The sequence below is a fragment of the Coturnix japonica genome, chromosome 2 (assembly GCF_001577835.2).
Source record: "Coturnix japonica isolate 7356 chromosome 2, Coturnix japonica 2.1, whole genome shotgun sequence".
Taxonomy (NCBI): Eukaryota; Metazoa; Chordata; class Aves; order Galliformes; family Phasianidae; genus Coturnix; species Coturnix japonica.
Genome location: NC_029517.1, coordinates 78,330,669 through 78,335,562, shown reverse-complemented (window position 1 = coordinate 78,335,562; position 4,894 = coordinate 78,330,669). Strand labels below are relative to the sequence as shown.

General features: G+C 42.4%; 1 long non-coding RNA gene across 1 annotated transcript; it reads left to right on the top strand.

The window, feature by feature from the left end:
* Window positions 1-276: 276 nt before the first annotated feature.
* On the top strand, window positions 277-3,390 carry LOC116652922. Its single transcript, XR_004306161.1, has 2 exons — window positions 277-437; window positions 2,009-3,390. It is a non-coding gene; the product is annotated as an uncharacterized LOC116652922 (long non-coding RNA).
* The last annotated feature ends 1,504 nt before the right edge of the window (window positions 3,391-4,894 follow it).

Genomic DNA, 4,894 nt, shown 5'->3' with positions numbered 1-4,894 from the left:
TGTATATATATGCATATATGTCCACAAACATATGCATGTGTAAACATACGTATTTTTGGCCTATTCTATGTAAGTGGCAGATCATGATATTATTTCATTTTGTGAATCGGGTTTTCAATCCTGAGGCCACTACTCAGCCCATTGATTTAAGACAATTTGCTATGGACTTTAGAGGGATATCCATCTTAGTTATAGAAATAGAAAACTCTATTAATATATTAATATATAGATAATATTATTCTATTATCTATAGAAAAAAATAGTTATAGAATAGAAAACTAATGAAATCTCCATATTTTGGATCTGAGTTAATTCTGGGTGACTGTGATTTGTTTCTTAGGAGCTTGATGGAGCTGAAAAGCCACAGTCTGTTCCACCACTGTTAATGTCCAGAAGTCTATGTGTCCAGCATTTTGCTTGCTGAGAAACCCTTCCAGGTAATTGGTTTTCAGATGTCAGCTTACAGTTGGACTGTACCTTGCTGTGAATTGCTTGGTCATGGGGAAGTAAAAAGTAAGAATTAGAAAATCTGGTGGAGACTGTACCCTACTTTATTTATTTATTTATTTATTTATTTATTTATTGTTATTATTTATTTCTTTTTAGCCTTGAATCCATGTTAAATGTATAGATATCTTTAAAATATCAGAAGAATGGCTTTTTAGAACAACAAAAAACTGTATTTAAGGCTGCATTGCTTTTCTTTATGTCTTTCTTACTGCTCGGTTATTTTGCTTTCTGTGACTCACGGCCTAAGATTCATTGTACCATTTGACACATTTAGCTTCATAAAAGAGCCTCTTGGCTTATAATTAATAAGAGAGGCTATAATCGTAACCCCTTTCTCACAGAGCTGCACTATTTTTACTTGGTTCTTGATATTCGTACTTGTTAACATGCTGACACATAGCGTTTTACAAACTTAGCACCTCAACTATGCAGGCTGAATAGTAAATGCACTTTTCATAGCTTGGATAACTGCTATTTATGAAAAAAAAAGGGGGATTCCAGATGGTCTATTTCAGCCTCATCCCACCCATGGCATGGCCTAGACTACCCTGCGGCCTCCTCCTGCCCTGCACCAATATGGCAGTGGCTCTGCTTCAAAGTCTGGCCCAGCCTGGCCCAACAAAATCACACAACTGTGTGCAATCGGCACAGCCTGGGCTGGCGCTGGGACACGGGAAGGGCACAGGGCAGTGCTGACCCAGTTATGGCAGATAACTGCATGCAGTTTGATACATGGCATCACTGTTTGACATTATGCACGTTTGTGAACAACTGTTTTCAAAGATGAAGCATAAAATGAAGAGTAAAATTCCATGAAAAATCTCTGATGAAAACCCTGAGAGCTCACTGAGAATGGCAGCCACTGCCATCAAACCATGGTGAGGCTTTTGTGTCACAAAAGCAAAATGCCCTACTAGTTTTATGTTTTTGTTGCTGTCTCTCTAGTTTTAATAGAAAATATTGAAAAATAAAAGAATTTTTGTAGCTTATATATATTAACTATATTACATGAGAGCTGTCCCAAATGTAATGCCTCACATTTTATTATGTTGGCCAGCAACATCAGAGGCAGATGTTGGTGGTATGGCAGTAGAGGTTGAACCTTCCCACCAGTATCTCATTATATTTTGTTGTCATGTGACAGACGGTAGTAGAGAGGCAGTCTGACCAAAGCGTGTCTGACATGGAAGTGCGTAGGAAACAAAAGTGCGTCGTTTAATTCCTCCATGAACAAAAAATGGCACCCACTGACATACATTTGTTGAACATTGAGACCAAACAATGGATGTAAGCACAGTGAGGTGGGGAGTGGTGTGTGTCAGTGGTGGTGACAGTGAGTCTCTTCCACTGGTTCAGACTTTTACAGGCATGGCATGATGGCTCTTGTTTATCACTGGCAAAAATCCATTATGGTGGTGACAGTGTTGAAAAATAGTTGTTTGTAGCTGAGAATTTGCTTTATCAAACAGCATTGTTGTTTGCTTTGTGTCTGTTGTAGTTTCCATCCACCGGTCCCCATGAAGGTTCAGCAAGAGTCAATAAGTTTCAATGGACAACGGAGAGAACGGGCTGAGGACAGCAATCCTTAATTGGCCTTCTCATTCTCAGGGTGGAGAACCCCAGCCCCAAGGACCTCACAGGCCCTCCAATGCACCCTCTGCTGTCCGAGTGTGGCCACCCAGAGGATGCCAGGCCGTCTCCTACTTGTCCTTCTTCTTTGGGATCGGGGCAGAAGAGATGCCACCTTGTCACACTCAGATGCAGAGGTGAGGGATAGGAAAGGACAGCTGATGGAACCCTTGAAAGACAACAGTTTTTATTGATTGCATGTCCTTTGGCTGCTTGTGGGGTGTCAGTATGCTTTGCCTCTGCTGCGGTCTGGCACAGACAGACCTAATGTGGCTCCACCCTAGGCAGCTGCAGGGTCATTGAGAGCCCCCTTCTCAAACCCTCTTGCTATCTTCCTGCAACCATCTCATGGAATGAGCCATTCTCTGCTGCTGTCTGGCTCTGGGACAACTCCACCTCAGGCAGCAGCATGTCGGTTGAGAGCTCTCTTCCTCAACGCTCTTGCTACCTTCCTGCAACTATCTCAGAGAATGGGCCATGAGCCCCAACTCTTAACTGCTATGTTTTGTTCACCATGGGACACTTAGAATCCTATTGCAATGGCCACCTTTTGTTGCAGGCCCTACAAATATGAGGACCCTACATACAGAATGTCAGTTGCTGAGCTGAAGCAGCCAGTGACAGCTTGTCTTCAGCTGAGATTAGGAAGTTTTTATTTCCTGGAGTGAGGATAAAGTATCTGCCTTTCAAGAAGAGGCAGGTAATGGAAATGGACAATGACATCGAGCCCATGGAGGTTGATCTACCTGGCAGTGATGAAGATCCGATGGAGGTGGATCAGCCTCTGGAGGATGACCTGATGGAAGTGGATCTACCTCCTCTGGAGCAGACTGAAGACCACCGTCACTCTCAGGCCAACTATGAAGAGATTGCACCCCAAAGATCATCACAGGGGTGCTGGAATCCATATGCCTTCCTCCAAACAGCTACCTTGATGCTGGTGCTGAACAACTCATCCCATAGATTTATCATTAACCAAGAGAGCCCCAACTTTGGGCCTTTCTGTGGGCTTACATGGAGCCTCCATTTCCTGGTAATTCTTTTGACAGCCAAGGCTGTTACAAGCCCATCCTTCCTTTCTTCCTCCCTCATCCCTCACCAAGGGAAAGAATGGGTGAGAAAGGAGAGAAGCATCTGTTCCTGTGGAGAAGCAGGCAGGAAGAAGTGCTGAACTTCAGGAGGAAGATCCAGTCCAGGTACTCCACTTGGACTTTTTTTTTTTTTTCAAGATTAGACAACCAACAATTTAAAGTAACAATTCAAAATGGATAATAATAATAAAAACACAAAATAAGCATTTTTTTTTCTTTCATAAAAACAGCAGTTGTATCTCTTTTTTCAGAAATTCAGAGTTTGCACATAGGTTCCTGCGTCCCCTCCTTGTTTCTACCCAACAGGAATGAACCCAACAGCAGGACACGCTGCCCTCATTTCTAGCCTGAGGAACAACCACTGCAACACATGCACCACGGCTGTCCCCTGATACAGAAATTTGAGAATAGGTTTCAAGATTGAAAAAAAAAAATAAAAATCAGTTTGTTGCTATAGTTGTGACTCAATATATTAAAGAAGTTTTGTTAATTATATACATTAGCTGTATTACATAATGTATATGTGGCCTGAGACAATTCCTCTTCACTCGATACAGCCTGGGCAAGTCACTGCCCTTCTAGAGGGATAGGTGGAGGGTGGCCTCTTGTAGGGCTTTGGTGCATTTGGGCTACTGCATATACTCCTCCTTGGGGTAACAGGGCCATCCAGAGGAGTGCTACCTCACCTGTCCAGGAACAGCTGCAGCCCCGTTGTCCAGGAACCTGTCCAGCAGCAGCTCTGGACACTGGCCCCTGCTGTCTCCTGCCTTGGTTCCTTGCAGGGCTGCTCCTGATATCCAGGGCTGAGTGTCCTGGGGAGCTCGCAGAGCCTTGCTGAGGGAGAACCCTGCCACAATTCTAAAACTGAAAGGTCCTGTTTCCAAAAACAGTGATTTTTTCTGTCCTAGCTCAACTTATGTAGGTTTTGAAAAACATTACAACAAAAGGGTAGTGGTTTTAATGTCTTTCAGCTTCTAATTGTAGCTCTTGAAAAGTAATCAAAAATGAGAGCTTGGTATTATGGTAATTGGCTAATGACTGATGAAGGACAAATGGCTAGATAATGAGCATGATTAAAGTCTGAATGACTCTGGATTTGATTTGAGGAACATCGTTCATTCCTGTGATTGTTTTCTGTTTGCTTGCTAACTCAGATTATATCATAAGGGATTATTTTAATCTCTGTTTTGCCATTTTACCTACAGTTCTCAGATAGACAAGCACAGCAGCTTTTTTCAATGGTTTATGGTTAAATCCTCCCTTCCTCTTGTAACCATCACTGCTGCATAGGCTCATCAGCTCTGTTTTGGGGTTTTAGATATTAATTTTTGTATCCTCTCATTTTTCTTGGTCAGATAAATTGCAGTGTTTTCCTTCGGGGTGGCTGGAAAAGAAAGAGATTGTGTTTGTATGTATTTGAAATTGTGGCTGAGACAGCCAGTGACATGGGAATGAAGATAGCATCTGTATCTGGAACTTCTGTCATCTCATTTTTAAGAAATGGGAAGAGTGAGAGATCTTCGAGTGCCAATGTCCTCTTAGGTTCTTATCTGTAATGGGCCTATGGCTGTGCAAATAACACTACTAAGTACAAAGTCCTTAAAGATAGGCAAGAGGGTGTGAGATAAGCAAAAAACAGAACAGTGTAGGGAAATGGGGATTCT